The sequence below is a fragment of the Salvia hispanica genome, chromosome 6 (genome assembly GCF_029641045.1).
Source record: "Salvia hispanica isolate PSC_SH4W2 chromosome 6, Shi_PSC_v1, whole genome shotgun sequence".
In the NCBI taxonomy this organism is placed as follows: Eukaryota; Viridiplantae; Streptophyta; class Magnoliopsida; order Lamiales; family Lamiaceae; genus Salvia; species Salvia hispanica.
In genome coordinates this window covers 6,615,957-6,635,170 of record NC_142697.1, presented here as the reverse complement: position 1 = coordinate 6,635,170, position 19,214 = coordinate 6,615,957, and the positions used below count along the sequence as shown (strand labels likewise).

At 42.0% G+C, this 19,214-nt stretch overlaps 1 pseudogene; it reads left to right on the top strand.

The window, feature by feature from the left end:
• The first annotated feature begins 849 nt into the window (after window positions 1-849).
• LOC148923136 (uncharacterized) lies at window positions 850-13,148 on the top strand (annotated as a pseudogene).
• The last annotated feature ends 6,066 nt before the right edge of the window (window positions 13,149-19,214 follow it).

Genomic DNA, 19,214 nt, shown 5'->3' with positions numbered 1-19,214 from the left:
GCGCGGGGATCAATACCAAAAAAAATCATAAAGATCAGCCATATTTCAGCAAAAGCTTCATCCCATGTCTTGTGTTCGTTAGTGTGTGTGTTTCCTCTAGGCCTAGTTTTCCTTGCTTTCATATGTTTAATCATTATTAATTTGGTATTTACTACTTGGTGTCCATATGTTCTTGAGGTGTATACCTTGATTGAGTTGTCCGGGCGCCAACGAGTGGGAATTGGATCGAGAGTGTGTGATACTAGCCCCACTATATTCTAAACCTACCGAGTGACATTGGTGAGTGACTTGGGGGGGTGTTGGGATACTACATTGGGGTGAGTTAGCTTCTTAAATCTCTCTTTCTTAATTTTACTAATCTTTAAGACTAGTCCCTAGTTTTTGTTTTTGTGTTTGTAGGAAACTTTGATGCTTCCTATGGCTCGATCCAACAAAATGGTGGACATCCACGGGGAGGAAGTCGAGAAGGGCGCGGGCTCAAGTAATTCCAAACCCGAAGGGGATCTAGTGCGCATGATGTCCCAAATGATGGAAGATTTTAGTCGTGATCTCAAACAAGAGATGAGAGAATGGGATGCCCGGATGGATTCCCGGAGGAAGGAGTTCGAGACCCGATAGAAATCCAATCAAAACACATTGGTTGGAGCCTTAAAGGACGTTCGTGCATCGAGATCCGTCACTCCTAAAAGTGACCATCTACATCTCAAAGCTTCCGGCATAGAACATGTAGTGTCGAGGGGTAATGGAGCCAATAGGCGGTTTGGAGGAGGAAATGAGGAGTATGGTCATTTTGGGGTAGGAAACCAACATGGAGGGGTGGAGTCTTGTGGGGAAATTGAAGGAGGGAATATGGCAAATCGGGATGAGAATGGAGGCTATGGTAGATTTGGGATGGGCCATCAACAAGGGAGAGTTGGGCTCTATGATGATGATAGAGGTGACTATGAATCAAGGTACCATGAAGATGGACTTGATAGGGGAAGTCGTGGGGAACGAGTTCCAAAGTCTCATAGAGAGTGGCATTCTAGGAGGGTGAGAGATCACGTTAGCCATAAGGGGTTTGAGAGGCCAATTGAAGAAGAAGTCTCATATAGAGCTCGGTTTAGGCCTACCTACCTACATGGTGGTGTTGACACGAACCAAAGAGGTAACTCATCAAGTCATTTGACTACATCCTCTTCTTTCCATTTCTCACATAAGCCTCTTGATGTATATGGAAATGTCTCCTCTTCGATGAGCTTAAACCAAATTAGTAGAGAAAAAGAACGAGGGAGAGAGAAAAGGCTTGAGAGTGAAAGTGAGTCTAAAAAGCCAAGAGAGCGTGATAAAAGACAAGAGTGTGAGGTGCAAAAGTCAAGAGAGAGTGGTGGGGAAAAATATCAAATGAGAGAAAAACCACAAGCACAAGTGAGTAAAGGGTGCTTGTTAGATTCTAAGGCCTACCTTGGGTGGGCACCAAATGATCCTTTCCCTCTTGCCCTTGGTGAGGAAAATAAGCCCTTACCCACTAATATTTGTTCTATGTCTTTTTGTGTTGATGAATGTGTAGATAATTTAATTGAAGATATGGAAGTGAAGCACCAAATTGCACATGGCTTGGAGACTATGCCCCCGGAGAAGGACCAAGAGGAACAAGGGCAAGTGGATGAACTCCTTGCCCAAGGTTCAGGTGCACTATCCTTGTCGCCTTGTGATGCTCCCTTGCATATGATTACACTAGAGAAGTCCCTTTGTGTTGATAGATTTGTTATTGATGACTTGTGTAAAAAGTGGTCTCATTAGCTTGAATCTTTGAATGATAAATCTATATTTGCACTATATATTGATCCTCTCTTGATAAACCCAAGCATTGAGAGACATGCCATTTCTCTTGTGGATTCTATCTTGAATGTAGGAGTAACTTCCTTGCATGCTAAGATGACTAGGTTCTTTTTTGTTAGTAACCTTGAGTTTCATTTATATGTCAATGAGAATAGTAGGACCAAGAGAAGTGAAACTATTGATTTCTTTAGAACTTGGTGTTTGCTACGTCTTCATTGCAAAGTGGTTAAACCCTTCAAGGGGATTGGAGTGTTCTATGGCCGTTTTATGAAGGATTTTTCCACTCAGATGTCTCTTGTGGATTGTGTTGTATTTAATGGCATAAGGATACATTTTCTCCATAGTTGTGGTCTAAAATTGTTGGAGCAATTGTGTGGGGCTTATTTTGACAAGTTTCTCATGATACTTGATGTAGCTTTTTACAAGTTTCATATGCATGGTGATGTGTTTTGTCTCCATGTTGTGCAAGAAGGTTTATGGACACATTGCTCCCTTATTTTTGATAATCTCTTGAAATTGATGGGGCAATGGGATGAAATCCATTGTGATGAACTTTGTTTGTTGAATGATAATCCTTCTTGCAAACTTGATGCGTGTTGTGATGAACCTACTCTATGTGTTGAATATGAGTTTGTCAATTTGTGGAGTAGCTCTTATTTGATCAAGGATGATGTATCAATGGTTCCTTATGGTCTTTTGTTGCTTAACCTTGAGAATAGGAATCTTGTGAATAGACCTTATTCGGTTACCTTTGAATCTACACACTATGAGGACCCTTTCTTGTATATGCCTAATCTTGTTGAGAAAGCCAAATCTTTTGTGAAGATGTTCAAGAATTTGGGCATCATTTGTATGGGGATGATCGAACCAAATAGAAACAAGGTGCTTGGGGCATGTGTGTTTTGGCATGTTGATTGCTTTTATTGCATGTCCATTAAACCATTCAATGGAGTTGGGATGTTTTATGGTCTATTTGTGAAGAAATTTATATCTAATGGCTTTGTTTGGGACTACATTGTGAACGAATATCTATGTTTATTTGCACCCACATCTTGTACCTATATTGTGAAGTTATTTGAGTTTTGGTATGAAGGGTATCTTGATGAGTTTGTCTTGATTTCTTATGGGTGGGATTTGGACATGAAAGGATTCATTAATTTGTGTTCTCATATTTATTGTGACTTGGCCTTGAGCTTGAGAGAACATGAATTTGGAAGTCCATACAACGTCTTTGGTGTAGTATTGTCTCTTAGAGCCGTTAGTGGTCTCAATCTTTATCGTCGTACTTTGATATTTGACTTGCTCTCCTTCTATTTTGTAGTTGTGCGTAACCCGGATTTGAGGGCAAATCCTTTCCAAGGAGGGGAGGATGATATGACCACGGTTGCTAGACGTCAAGAGTGTCCCTCTCGGCGTGAGCCATGGATCGATTGGGGTCCAAGGATAAGAGGGAGGTCATGCCACATACCCAATACAGCTCGAGGGATGGCCAGGGAAGCGAGGAAGTGGGAAGGCTCAGATTTGAGGACAAATCCTTTCCAAGAAGGGGAGGATGATACGACCATGGAAGCCGTGCACCAAAGCTTGTACCTGCAGCTGTCTTCAATCAGTATTATGCCCGTCAAGATGACTTCCAAATGCTTTGAAACTGCCACAATTATCTTCGTCTTTGAGAGAGCTTCGCGTGGGTATCTTACACACCCCAATCGGAGTTCGGATGAGAGAGTTATGGACGATTTACTAAAGCCGCGCTGAACAGGCAGGGAGCTCCAGAAGGAACACCCGGGCGGGTGTTTTCACCATGAAAATCACCCGACCGGGTGAAAGTGTTGTGAAGCATTTCCAGATTCCAGAAGAAACACCCGGGCGAGTGTTTTCATCATGAAAATCACCCGACCGGGTGAAAGTGTTGTGAAGCATTTCCAGATTCCAGAAGAAACACCCGGGCGGGTGTTTTGGACCGCACAATTCACCCGAGACTTAGTTTTTGTGGGCAATTTTCACATTTTGGGCTCTTAGTATAAATACCTTTTTGGTGTCATTTTTCATTCGAGATTAAGATAAGATTGTGATTAAGATATCTCTTTTGTGAGTTTTTCCTCTTTGAGGAATGTATCCAATTCCTTCCTTGAAGGTTGCTTGTCTCAATTTCATAGGTTGATTCAAGTAGAGGTATGCATCAATGGGGTGTATCCATTGAGTAGTGGAGCTAAGGGGTGATAGAGCTATTAAAAGTTGCCTAGGGTTGTTTCCATTCTTTTGGTCAAGGTCCTATGGTCATAACTCTTTTATCTCATCATTATATATGACCACGGTTGCCAGACGTCAAGAGTGTCCCTCTCGGCGTGAGCCATGGAGGATAAGAGGGAGGTCATGCCACATACCCAATACAGCTCGAGGGATGGCCAGGGAAGCGAGGAAGAGGGGAGGCTCAGATTTGAGGACAAATCCTTTCCAAGAAGGGGAGGATGATACGACCATGGAAGCCGTGCACCAAAGCTTGTACCTGCAGCTGTCTTCAATCAGTATTATGCCCGTCAAGATGACTTCCAAATGTATTGAAACTGCCACAATTATCTTCGTCTTTGAGAGAGCTTCACGTGGGTATCTTACACGCCCCAATCGGAGTTCGGAGGAGAGAGTTATGGACGATTTACTAAAGCCGCACAGAACAGGCAGGGAGCTCCAGAAGGAACACCCGGGCGGGTGTTTTCACCATGAAAATCACCCGACCGGGTGAAAAGTGTTGTGAAGCATTTCCAGATTCCAGAAGAAACACCCGGGCGGGTGTTTTGGACCGCACAATTCACCCGAGACTTAGTTTTTGTGGGCAATTTTCACATTTTGGGCTCTTAGTATAAATACCTTTTTGGTGTCATTTTTCATTCGAGATTAAGATAAGATTGTGATTAAGATATCTCTTTTGTGAGTTTTTCCTCTTTGAGGAATGTATCCAATTCCTTCCTTGAAGGTTGCTTGTCTCAATTTCATAGGTTGATTCAAGTAGAGTTATGCATCAATGGGGTGTATCCATTGAGTAGTGGAGCCAAGGGGTGATAGAGCTATTAAAAGTTGCCTAGGGTTGTTTCCATTCTTTTGGTCAAGGTCCTATGGTCATAACTCTTTTATCTCATCATTATATATGACCACGGTTGCCAGACGTCAAGAGTGTCCCTCCCGGCGTGAGCCATGGAGGATAAGAGGGAGGTCATGCCACATACCCAATACAGCTCGAGGGATGGCCAGGGAAGCGAGGAAGAGGGGAGGCTCAGATTTGAGGACAAATCCTTTCCAAGAAGGGGAGGATGATACGACCATGGAAGCCGTGCACCAAAGCTTGTACCTGCAGCTGTCTTCAATCAGTATTATGCCCGTCAAGATGACTTCCAAATGTATTGAAACTGCCACAATTATCTTCGTCTTTGAGAGAGCTTCACGTGGGTATCTTACACACCCCAATCGGAGTTCGGAGGAGAGAGTTATGGACGATTTACTAAAGCCGCGCAGAACAGGCAGGGAGCTCCAGAAGGAACACCCGGGCGGGTGTTTTCACCATGAAAATCACCCGACCGGGTGAAAGTGTTGTGAAGCATTTCCAGATTCCAGAAGAAACACCCGGGCGGGTGTTTTGGACCGCACAATTCACCCGAGGCTTAGTTTTTGTGGGCAATTTTCACATTTTGGGCTCTTAGTATAAATACCTTTTTGGTGTCATTTTTCATTCGAGATTAAGATAAGATTGTGATTAAGATATCTCTTTTGTGAGTTTTTCCTCTTTGAGGAATGTATCCAATTCCTTCCTTGAAGGTTGCTTGTCTCAATTTCATAGGTTGATTCAAGTAGAGTTATGCATCAATGGGGTGTATCCATTGAGTAGTGGAGCCAAGGGGTGATAGAGCTATTAAAAGTTGCCTAGGGTTGTTTCCATTCTTTTGGTCAAGGTCCTATGGTCATAACTCTTTTATCTCATCATTATATATGACCACGGTTGCCAGACGTCAAGAGTGTCCCTCTCGGCGTGAGCCATGGAGGATAAGAGGGAGGTCATGCCACATACCCAATACAGCTCGAGGGATGGCCAGGGAAGCGAGGAAGAGGGGAGGCTCAGATTTGAGGACAAATCCTTTCCAAGAAGGGGAGGATGATACGACCATGGAAGCCGTGCACCAAAGCTTGTACCTGCAGCTGTCTTCAATCAGTATTATGCCCGTCAAGATGACTTCCAAATGTATTGAAACTGCCACAATTATCTTCGTCTTTGAGAGAGCTTCACGTGGGTATCTTACACGCCCCAATCGGAGTTCGGAGGAGAGAGTTATGGACGATTTACTAAAGCCGCGCAGAACAGGCAGGGAGCTCCAGAAGGAACACCCGGGCGGGTGTTTTCACCATGAAAATCACCCGACCGGGTGAAAGTGTTGTGAAGCATTTCCAGATTCCAGAAGAAACACCCGGGCGGGTGTTTTGGACCGCACAATTCACCCGAGACTTAGTTTTTGTGGGCAATTTTCACATTTTGGGCTCTTAGTATAAATACCTTTTTGGTGTCATTTTTCATTCGAGATTAAGATAAGATTGTGATTAAGATATCTCTTTTGTGAGTTTTTCCTCTTTGAGGAATGTATCCAATTCCTTCCTTGAAGGTTGCTTGTCTCAATTTCATAGGTTGATTCAAGTAGAGTTATGCATCAATGGGGTGTATCCATTGAGTAGTGGAGCCAAGGGGTGATAGAGCTATTAAAAGTTGCCTAGGGTTGTTTCCATTCTTTTGGTCAAGGTCCTATGGTCATAACTCTTTTATCTCATCATTATATATGACCACGGTTGCCAGACGTCAAGAGTGTCCCTCTCGGCGTGAGCCATGGAGGATAAGAGGGAGGTCATGCCACATACCCAATACAGCTCGAGGGATGGCCAGGGAAGCGAGGAAGAGGGGAGGCTCAGATTTGAGGACAAATCCTTTCCAAGAAGGGGAGGATGATACGACCATGGAAGCCGTGCACCAAAGCTTGTACCTGCAGCTGTCTTCAATCAGTATTATGCCCGTCAAGATGACTTCCAAATGTATTGAAACTGCCACAATTATCTTCGTCTTTGAGAGAGCTTCACGTGGGTATCTTACACGCCCCAATCGGAGTTCGGAGGAGAGAGTTATGGACGATTTACTAAAGCCGCGCAGAACAGGCAGGGAGCTCCAGAAGGAACACCCGGGCGGGTGTTTTCACCATGAAAATCACCCGACCGGGTGAAAGTGTTGTGAAGCATTTCCAGATTCCAGAAGAAACACCCGGGCGGGTGTTTTGGACCGCACAATTCACCCGAGACTTAGTTTTTGTGGGCAATTTTCACATTTTGGGCTCTTAGTATAAATACCTTTTTGGTGTCATTTTTCATTCGAGATTAAGATAAGATTGTGATTAAGATATCTCTTTTGTGAGTTTTTCCTCTTTGAGGAATGTATCCAATTCCTTCCTTGAAGGTTGCTTGTCTCAATTTCATAGGTTGATTCAAGTAGAGTTATGCATCAATGGGGTGTATCCATTGAGTAGTGGAGCCAAGGGGTGATAGAGCTATTAAAAGTTGCCTAGGGTTGTTTCCATTCTTTTGGTCAAGGTCCTATGGTCATAACTCTTTTATCTCATCATTATATATGACCACGGTTGCCAGACGTCAAGAGTGTCCCTCCCGGCGTGAGCCATGGAGGATAAGAGGGAGGTCATGCCACATACCCAATACAGCTCGAGGGATGGCCAGGGAAGCGAGGAAGAGGGGAGGCTCAGATTTGAGGACAAATCCTTTCCAAGAAGGGGAGGATGATACGACCATGGAAGCCGTGCACCAAAGCTTGTACCTGCAGCTGTCTTCAATCAGTATTATGCCCGTCAAGATGACTTCCAAATGTATTGAAACTGCCACAATTATCTTCGTCTTTGAGAGAGCTTCACGTGGGTATCTTACACACCCCAATCGGAGTTCGGAGGAGAGAGTTATGGACGATTTACTAAAGCCGCGCAGAACAGGCAGGGAGCTCCAGAAGGAACACCCGGGCGGGTGTTTTCACCATGAAAATCACCCGACCGGGTGAAAGTGTTGTGAAGCATTTCCAGATTCCAGAAGAAACACCCGGGCGGGTGTTTTGGACCGCACAATTCACCCGAGACTTAGTTTTTGTGGGCAATTTTCACATTTTGGGCTCTTAGTATAAATACCTTTTTGGTGTCATTTTTCATTCGAGATTAAGATAAGATTGTGATTAAGATATCTCTTTTGTGAGTTTTTCCTCTTTGAGGAATGTATCCAATTCCTTCCTTGAAGGTTGCTTGTCTCAATTTCATAGGTTGATTCAAGTAGAGTTATGCATCAATGGGGTGTATCCATTGAGTAGTGGAGCCAAGGGGTGATAGAGCTATTAAAAGTTGCCTAGGGTTGTTTCCATTCTTTTGGTCAAGGTCCTATGGTCATAACTCTTTTATCTCATCATTATATATGACCACGGTTGCCAGACGTCAAGAGTGTCCCTCTCGGCGTGAGCCATGGAGGATAAGAGGGAGGTCATGCCACATACCCAATACAGCTCGAGGGATGGCCAGGGAAGCGAGGAAGAGGGGAGGCTCAGATTTGAGGACAAATCCTTTCCAAGAAGGGGAGGATGATACGACCATGGAAGCCGTGCACCAAAGCTTGTACCTGCAGCTGTCTTCAATCAGTATTATGCCCGTCAAGATGACTTCCAAATGTATTGAAACTGCCACAATTATCTTCGTCTTTGAGAGAGCTTCACGTGGGTATCTTACACGCCCCAATCGGAGTTCGGAGGAGAGAGTTATGGACGATTTACTAAAGCCGCGCAGAACAGGCAGGGAGCTCCAGAAGGAACACCCGGGCGGGTGTTTTCACCATGAAAATCACCCGACCGGGTGAAAGTGTTGTGAAGCATTTCCAGATTCCAGAAGAAACACCCGGGCGGGTGTTTTGGACCGCACAATTCACCCGAGACTTAGTTTTTGTGGGCAATTTTCACATTTTGGGCTCTTAGTATAAATACCTTTTTGGTGTCATTTTTCATTCGAGATTAAGATAAGATTGTGATTAAGATATCTCTTTTGTGAGTTTTTCCTCTTTGAGGAATGTATCCAATTCCTTCCTTGAAGGTTGCTTGTCTCAATTTCATAGGTTGATTCAAGTAGAGTTATGCATCAATGGGGTGTATCCATTGAGTAGTGGAGCCAAGGGGTGATAGAGCTATTAAAAGTTGCCTAGGGTTGTTTCCATTCTTTTGGTCAAGGTCCTATGGTCATAACTCTTTTATCTCATCATTATATATGACCACGGTTGCCAGACGTCAAGAGTGTCCCTCTCGGCGTGAGCCATGGAGGATAAGAGGGAGGTCATGCCACATACCCAATACAGCTCGAGGGATGGCCAGGGAAGCGAGGAAGAGGGGAGGCTCAGATTTGAGGACAAATCCTTTCCAAGAAGGGGAGGATGATACGACCATGGAAGCCGTGCACCAAAGCTTGTACCTGCAGCTGTCTTCAATCAGTATTATGCCCGTCAAGATGACTTCCAAATGTATTGAAACTGCCACAATTATCTTCGTCTTTGAGAGAGCTTCACGTGGGTATCTTACACACCCCAATCGGAGTTCGGAGGAGAGAGTTATGGACGATTTACTAAAGCCGCGCAGAACAGGCAGGGAGCTCCAGAAGGAACACCCGGGCGGGTGTTTTCACCATGAAAATCACCCGACCGGGTGAAAGTGTTGTGAAGCATTTCCAGATTCCAGAAGAAATACCCGGGCGGGTGTTTTGGACCGTACAATTCACCCGAGACTTAGTTTTTGTGGGCAATTTTCACATTTTGGGCTCTTAGTATAAATACCTTTTTGGTGTCATTTTTCATTCGAGATTAAGATAAGATTGTGATTAAGATATCTCTTTTGTGAGTTTTTCCTCTTTGAGGAATGTATCCAATTCCTTCCTTGAAGGTTGCTTGTCTCAATTTCATAGGTTGATTCAAGTATAGGTATGCATCAATGGGGTGTATCCATTGAGTAGTGGAGCCAAGGGGTGATAGAGCTATTAAAAGTTGCCTAGGGTTGTTTCCATTCTTTTGGTCAAGGTCCTATGGTCATAACTCTTTTATCTCATCATTATATATGACCACGGTTGCCAGACGTCAAGAGTGTCCCTCTCGGCGTGAGCCATGGAGGATAAGAGGGAGGTCATGCCACATACCCAATACAGCTCGAGGGATGGCCAGGGAAGCGAGGAAGAGGGGAGGCTCAGATTTGAGGACAAATCCTTTCCAAGAAGGGGAGGATGATACGACCATGGAAGCCGTGCACCAAAGCTTGTACCTGCAGCTGTCTTCAATCAGTATTATGCCCATCAAGATGACTTCCAAATGCTTTGAAACTGCCACAATTATCTTCGTCTTTGAGAGATCTTCGCGTGGGTATCTTACACGCCCCAATTGGAGTTCGGAGGAGAGAGTTATGGACGATTTACTAAAGCCGCGCAGAACAGGCAGGGAGCTCCAGAAGGAACACCCGGGCGGGTGTTTTCACCATGAAAATCACCCGACCGGGTGAAAGTGTTGTGAAGCATTTCCAGATTCCAGAAGAAACACCCGGGTGGGTGTTTTGGACCGCACAATTCACCCGAGACTTAGTTTTTGTGGGCAATTTTCACATTTTGGGCTCTTAGTATAAATACCTTTTTGGTGTCATTTTTCATTCGAGATTAAGATAAGATTGTGATTAAGATATCTCTTTTGTGAGTTTTTCCTCTTTGTGGAATGTATCCAATTCCTTCCTTGAAGGTTGCTTGTCTCAATTTCATAGATTGATTCAAGTAGAGGTATGCATCAATGGGGTGTATCCATTGAGTAGTGGAGCCAAGGGGTGATAGAGCTATTGAAAGTTGCCTAGGGTTGTTTCCATTCTTTTGGTCAAGGTCCTATGGTCATAACTCTTTTATCTCATCATTATACACATACTTTCCATTCCTAATCTTCCATCCATTTTTGTTTAGATTCAACTTTCGTGGTTGGGTCTACCTTATCCTTTGTTTTATTGATAAATTGAAAATCAATCTCACAAAAATAGTTAGATCAAGCATCATAAATGGGTAATCCTTGGGAAATGGATCATAAAATACATGGATCCTTATCATTTGGTATCTAGAGCCTAGTATCCACTAGGTGTTTGATCTATTGTTGCTTTGGGTTGGGTTATTTTTCCTTTTGTTCTTTGATTTGATTCGGTTGTTGTTGGGATGATCGGATTGATCAATTGTGCTTAGATTAAGCTGAAATTTGGTGTGTATGATCTATGTTATGTGACCTAGCTACCTGCAAAATTTCATCAACCATTCCTTCGTTTACCTAGTTAACTGTGGAGATTAACATCATTGCCCTGTTTTGGCATAGTTGGGGAAAACCATACAAAACCTAGCAAATTATCAAATCTGACTATATATGGCTATTTTTTCCATGATCTAGACTTGTTTGGGAATCTATCCACCAAAATTCACCCAAATTGGGCGCGGGGATCAATACCAAAAAAAATCATAAAGATCAGCCATATTTCAGCAAAAGCTTCATCCCATGTCTTGTGTTCGTTAGTGTGTGTGTTTCCTCTAGGCCTAGTTTTCCTTGCTTTCATATGTTTAATCATTACTAATTTGGTATTTACTACTTGGTGTCCATATGTTCTTGAGGTGTATACCTTGATTGAGTTGTCCGGGCGCCAACGAGTGGGAATTGGATCGAGAGTGTGTGATACTAGCCCCACTATATTCTAAACCTACCGAGTGACATTGGTGAGTGACTTGGGGGGGTGTTGGGATACTACATTGGGGTGAGTTAGCTTCTTAAATCTCTCTTTCTTAATTTTACTAATCTTTAAGACTAGTCCCTAGTTTTTGTTTTTGTGTTTGTAGGAAACTTTGATGCTTCCTATGACTCGATCCAACAAAATGGTGGACATCCACGGGGAGGAAGTCGAGAAGGGCGCGGGCTCAAGTAATTCCAAACCCGAAGGGGATCTAGTGCGCATGATGTCCCAAATGATGGAAGATTTTAGTCGTGATCTCAAACAAGAGATGAGAGAATGGGATGCCCGGATGGATGCCCGGAGGAAGGAGTTCGAGACCCGATGGAAATCCAATCAAAACACATTGGTTGGAGCCTTAAAGGACGTTCGTGCATCGAGATCCGTCACTCCTAAAAGTGACCATCTACATCTCAAAGCTTCCGGCATAGAACATGTAGTGTCGAGGGGTAATGGAGCCAATAGGCGGTTTGGAGGAGGAAATGAGGAGTATGGTCGTTTTGGGGTAGGAAACCAACATGGAGGGGTGGAGTCTTGTGGGGAAATTGAAGGAGGGAATATGGCAAATCGGGATGAGAATGGAGGCTATGGTAGATTTGGGATGGGCCATCAACAAGGGAGAGTTGGGCTCTATGATGATGATAGAGGTGACTATGAATCAAGGTACCATGAAGATGGACTTGATAGGGGAAGTCGTGGGGAACGAGTTCCAAAGTCTCATAGAGAGTGGCATTCTAGGAGGGTGAGAGATCACGTTAGCCATAAGGGGTTTGAGAGGCCAATTGAAGAAGAAGTCTCATATAGAGCTCGGTTTAGGCCTACCTACCTACATGGTGGTGTTGACACGAACCAAAGAGGTAACTCATCAAGTCATTTGACTATATCCTCTTCTTTCCATTTCTCACATAAGCCTCTTGATGTATATGGAAATGTCTCCTCTTCGATGAGCTTAAACCAAATTAGTAGAGAAAAAGAACGAGGGAGAGAGAAAAGGCTTGAGAGTGAAAGTGAGTCTAAAAAGCCAAGAGAGCGTGATAAAAGACAAGAGTGTGAGGTGCAAAAGTCAAGAGAGAGTGGTGGGGAAAAATATCAAATGAGAGAAAAACCACAAGCACAAGTGAGTAAAGGGTGCTTGTTAGATTCTAAGGCCTACCTTGGGTGGGCACCAAATGATCCTTTCCCTCTTGCCCTTGGTGAGGAAAATAAGCCCTTACCCACTAATATTTGTTCTATGTCTTTTTGTGTTGATGAATGTGTAGATAATTTAATTGAAGATATGGAAGTGAAGCACCAAATTGCACATGGCTTGGAGACTATGCCCCCGGAGAAGGACCAAGAGGAACAAGGGCAAGTGGATGAACTCCTTGCCCAAGGTTCAGGTGCACTATCCTTGTCGCCTTGTGATGCTCCCTTGCATATGATTACACTAGAGAAGTCCCTTTGTGTTGATAGATTTGTTATTGATGACTTGTGTAAAAAGTGGTCTCATTAGCTTGAATCTTTGAATGATAAATCTATATTTGCACTATATATTGATCCTCTCTTGATAAACCCAAGCATTGAGAGACATGCCATTTCTCTTGTGGATTCTATCTTGAATGTAGGAGTAACTTCCTTGCATGCTAAGATGACTAGGTTCTTTTTTGTTAGTAACCTTGAGTTTCATTTATATGTCAATGAGAATAGTAGGACCAAGAGAAGTGAAACTATTGATTTCTTTAGAACTTGGTGTTTGCTACGTCTTCATTGCAAAGTGGTTAAACCCTTCAAGGGGATTGAAGTGTTCTATGGCCGTTTTGTGAAGGATTTTTCCACTCAGATGTCTCTTGTGGATTGTGTTGTATTTAATGGCATAAGGATACATTTTCTCCATAGTTGTGGTCTAAAATTGTTGGAGCAATTGTGTGGGGCTTATTTTGACAAGTTTCTCATGATACTTGATGTAGCTTTTTACAAGTTTCATATGCATGGTGATGTGTTTTGTCTCCATGTTGTGCAAGAAGGTTTATGGACACATTGCTCCCTTATTTTTGATAATCTCTTGAAATTGATGGGGCAATGGGATGAAATCCATTGTGATGAACTTTGTTTGTTGAATGATAATCCTTCTTGCAAACTTGATGTGTGTTGTGATGAACCTACTCTATGTGTTGAATATGAGTTTGTCAATTTGTGGAGTAGCTCTTATTTGATCAAGGATGATGTATCAATGGTTCCTTATGGTCTTTTGTTGCTTAACCTTGAGAAGAAATTTATATCTAATGGCTTTGTTTGGGACTACATTGTGAACGAATATCTATGTTTATTTGCACCCACATCTTGTACCTATATTGTGAAGTTATTTGAGTTTTGGTATGAAGGGTATCTTGATGAGTTTGTCTTGATTTCTTATGGGTGGGATTTGGACATGAAAGGATTCATTAATTTGTGTTCTCATATTTATTGTGACTTGGCCTTGAGCTTGAGAGAACATGAATTTGGAAGTCCATACAACGTCTTTGGTGTAGTATTGTCTCTTAGAGCCGTTAGTGGTCTCAATCTTTATCGTCGTACTTTGATATTTGACTTGCTCTCCTTCTATTTTGTAGTTGTGCGTAACCCAGATTTGAGGGCAAATCCTTTCCAAGGAGGGGAGGATGATATGACCACGGTTGCTAGACGTCAAGAGTGTCCCTCTCGGCGTGAGCCATGGATCAATTGGGGTCCAAGGATAAGAGAGAGGTCATGCCACATACCCAATACAGCTCGAGGGATGGCCAGGGAAGCGAGGAAGTGGGAAGGCTCAGATTTGAGGACAAATCCTTTCCAAGAAGGGGAGGATGATACGACCATGGAAGCCGTGCACCAAAGCTTGTACCTGCAGCTGTCTTCAATCAGTATTATGCCCGTCAAGATGACTTCCAAATGCTTTGAAACTGCCACAATTATCTTCGTCTTTGAGAGAGCTTCGCGTGGGTATCTTACACACCCCAATCGGAGTTCGGATGAGAGAGTTATGGACGATTTACTAAAGCCGCGCAGAACAGGCAGGGAGCTCCAGAAGAAACACCCGGGCGGGTGTTTTCACCATGAAAATCACCCGACCGGCTGAAAGTGTTGTGAAGCATTTCCAGATTCAAGAAGAAACACCCGGGCGGGTGTTTTCACCATGAAAATCACCCGACCGGGTGAAAGTGTTGTGAAGCATTTCCAGATTCCAGAAGAAACACCCGGGCGAGTGTTTTCATCATGAAAATCACCCGACCGGGTGAAAGTGTTGTGAAGCATTTCCAGATTCCATAAGAAACACCCGGGCGGGTGTTTTGGACCGCACAATTCACCCGAGACTTAGTTTTTGTGGGCAATTTTCACATTTTGGGCTCTTAGTATAAATACCTTTTTGGTGTCATTTTTCATTCGAGATTAAGATAAGATTGTGATTAAGATATCTCTTTTGTGAGTTTTTCCTCTTTGAGGAATGTATCCAATTCCTTCCTTGAAGGTTGCTTGTCTCAATTTCATAGGTTGATTCAAGTAGAGGTATGCATCAATGGGGTGTATCCATTGAGTAGTGGAGCCAAGGGGTGATAGAGCTATTAAAAGTTGCCTAGGGTTGTTTCCATTCTTTTGGTCAAGGTCCTATGGTCATAACTCTTTTATCTCATCATTATATATGACCATGGTTGCTAGACGTCAAGAGTGTCCCTCTCGGCGTGAGCCATGGAGGATAAGAGGGAGGTCATGCCACATACCCAATACAGCTCGAGGGATGGCCAGGGAAGTGAGGAAGAGGGAAGGCTCAGATTTGATGACAAATCCTTTCCAAGAAGGGGAGGATGATACGACCATGGAAGCCGTGCACCAAAGCTTGTACCTGCAGCTGTCTTCAATCAGTATTATGCCCGTCAAGATGACTTCCAAATGCTTTGAAACTGCCACAATTATCTTCTTCTTTGAGAGAGCTTCACGTGGGTATCTTACACGCCCCCAATCGGAGTTCGGAGGAGAGAGTTATGGACGATTTACTAAAGCCGCGCAGAACAGACAGGGAGCTCCAGAAGGAACACCCGGGCGGGTGTTTTCACCATGAAAATCACCCGACCGGGTGAAAGTGTTGTGAAGCATTTCCAGATTCTAGAAGAAACACCCGGGCGGGTGTTATGGACCGCACAATTCACCCGACCGGGTGAATCACCCGAGACTTAGTTTTTGTGGGCCTTTTTCACATTTTGGGCTCTTAGTATAAATACCTTTTTGGTGTCATTTTTCATTCGAGATTAAGATAAGATTGTGATTAAGATATCTCCTTTGTGAGTTTTTCCTCTTTGAGGAATGTATCCAATTCCTTCCTTGAAGGTTGCTTGTCTCAATTTCCTAGGGTTGTTTCCATTCTTTTGGTCAAGGTCCTATGGTCATAACTCTTTTATCTCATTATTATACACATACTTTCCATTCCTAATCTTCCATTCATTTTTGTTTAGATTCAACTTTTGTGGTTGGGTCTACCTTATCCTTTGTTTTATTGATAAATTGAAAATCAATCTCACAAAAATAGTTTGATCAAGCATCATAAATGGGTAATCCTTGGGAAATGGATCATAAAATACATGGATCCTTATCAAGTCGTTTACCCAGTCAAGTAATCTTTTCATTTGCTTTTAGTCATTATGCATATCCCTGCCTAGATCTAGCTGTTAGAGTTGAATATTTCATTTACTCAGTCTAGGAATTAAAGCTCAACCCCAAAAATTGCGTGGCAGCAGCCAATAATAGTTCACAGATCTTTGAACATGTTTTCTTACACATCTGTCTCTGTGGATTCGATCTCTGCTTCCCTGTACTAATCTTTTTAGCTATAGCGGGTTGAGGGTTTTGAAGGGCGAAGGAAGTGATTGTGTGCCCAACGACAGGTTGCCCCAAGATTCTCTGAGTTCCTAGACCCGGTGTCTAGTGGATTCCCTGGATCGGGAGATTTCATTTTAAACACATCTCGCTTACTCTTCGACTCACTCTTCAAGTAGCATTTACTCTTGCAATCACTTCAAATGGCTCATGTCCTCTTCGCTGCAACTTGAACTTCCTTTTAACATGAAAGCTCGCAATTCTCATATGTAGTCAAACTCAATTCACTGCGCAAAGATAACTTGTTTTTCGACTTGTTCGCTTACTTTGCATATTGTTCCATCATCACTAGGAGTAGAATATATAGAAGTTTAGTTCTCAATTTATTCCATAATACACGTCAAAATTGACTCACAAATTTATCATCTCGATCACCCACGATAGTTCTAGAAACACTATGTAAAACGAACAATTTCTTTGTAGAAAGAATCAATAATATGAGTTGCATTATCAGTCTCGTGACATGGAATTAAATCTTTGCCTCTTTTTTTTCTCGGAAAACCAATGACAAAGTCATTGAATATCCTCCCATGGTGCATTTGGAATTGGTAAATGTTTATACGAACCATGTTGATGTGACTTAGAGTTAGCTTGCATTCAAGTTATGTACATTTTAGGCATTCACATCCTTATTTCAATATCATCTCAATATCATCTTATCCCTTAATTATTCATAGGTCCCACTGCATTTTTTATCTCATCTCTTAACTAAGAGACAGCACCTGCAACCCTCCATCTCTTAACCATCTCATCCCTTAATTATTCATTCAATTTTTATTTTTATTTCCAATAAATTCAATCAATATTTCATTGAAATATTAAATTAATACAAATAATTCATAAAATCATTAAAAGCCACGAAAATTACAACATCCGAAAATACGAAAAATACATAACTGAAATCCTAATATTACAATTTATTGAAATCCGCATAATCACGAAAAGTGATCCATTAGGATGAAGAATGTAGAGTGTTTGAGTGAGAATAGAGAGTTTTTTGATGGTGGATAATTTGTGGGAATGATTTAATAATTATGGAAGTGATTGAGAGCTTAAAAAAATAGAAAAAAATTAAAATATTGGAAAAAATGGCTATAAACGGCTAGTATTTTTGGGGGAATTTTTTTTTATATTTTTTTTACATAATTTTTTATAAAAAAAAATATTTCTTCAACGAATATAAACGACGCCCACTCGCAGGTCGGCGAGTGGGCGTCACGGCCGCACGGGAGCTTGCCACATGGCCAACGCGTGTGGCGAGCCAGCTCGCCAACATGCTCTCGACCGAGGGATAGTGGCCGCATCACTGGCTCGATGTTGTCTCGTCTCGCTGAGATGAGACCGAGACAGCATCGAGCTGCCGCTGCGGATGCTCTTACAAATTCGTTCAAAACCAACACACATTTTAGGCCCAACTGAAATGTTCATGCAAAGTTCCAATGTGTTGTGAACTCCATAATACCTCATTAAACCACCACCATGAGCTTCACGCACGAGCAATTCACGCATAGAACCTTGAGGGTTGCACAATTTAATTTCATTAAATAAATAGTCATCATGCCTATGGTACTTGTTAAATGCAGCATGCTCACAATCTAAATAGATAGAGTATAATATCTTCCCTCCATCCCAATAAATATGAAATATTTGGTTTCGATACGGTATTTTATGCAGTGTTGTTTTATAAATTAATGAAGAGAGCTTAAACTAAGAGAGCAAAAAGTAAGATTGTATTGTTTCTAATTTAAGAAACGTTACATTTTTAAACAACCCAAAAAGAAAAAAGTTTTTTTTACATGAAATTTTTCATATTCTTTAAAATGTGTGCAAGCTGATTAGTTCAACTTTTAGAATTCGGAAAAATGGTAAAAAAAAGACCTGTAACGATATTTTTAAATTTTTCAGTAAAAGATGCCAACCTCAGTTTTCAAGAATCAAATTTATACTCCCTCTGTCCCTCAAAAGATGTCACACTTGTGAGACGGCACGAGATTTTAGGAGGTTTTGTTTTGTGTGTTAAATGGAGAGAGAAAATATAATTTTAATATTCATGTGAGAGAGAACTTTTTCCAAAAAGAGAAATGTGACATCTTTTGTGGGACAAACTAAAAAGGAAAGTGTGACATCTTTTGTGGGACGGAGGGAGTACAATTTATACTTAAACTTATATTCTTTGTCAATGGATGTATTAATGTCAAAATAGTCATTATATGCATAACAACAAACTATGATACTGTATGCACCAATAATGAACATTTTATATATGATTTGATATTATGACAAAAAAATAGGGTTTTTAATTTGATTACACACATTATCAATTATTCCCTTCGTCCGCGAATAGGAGTATCATTTCTTTTTGACACGTGTTTCAAAAAATATTAAAAAAAGTTGGTGGAAGAAAGTTAGTGGAATAGGAGTCTCACTTGTATATACTCCCTCCGTCCCATAGAAATAGGCCATTTGGTTTCAGCATGAGTTTTAATACATAATTGGTAAAGTAAGAGAGGAGAAAAAGTAGTTGAAAATGTATAGTGGGTTGGATCCATAAATAAAAAGGTAATAAGGAGAAAAAGATTACCATAAGTGGATATTGACTATTTGTATGGGACGGACGAAAAAAAAAATGGCCTACTTCTATTGGACGGAGGGAGTATTAGTTTTAAATGATATATAA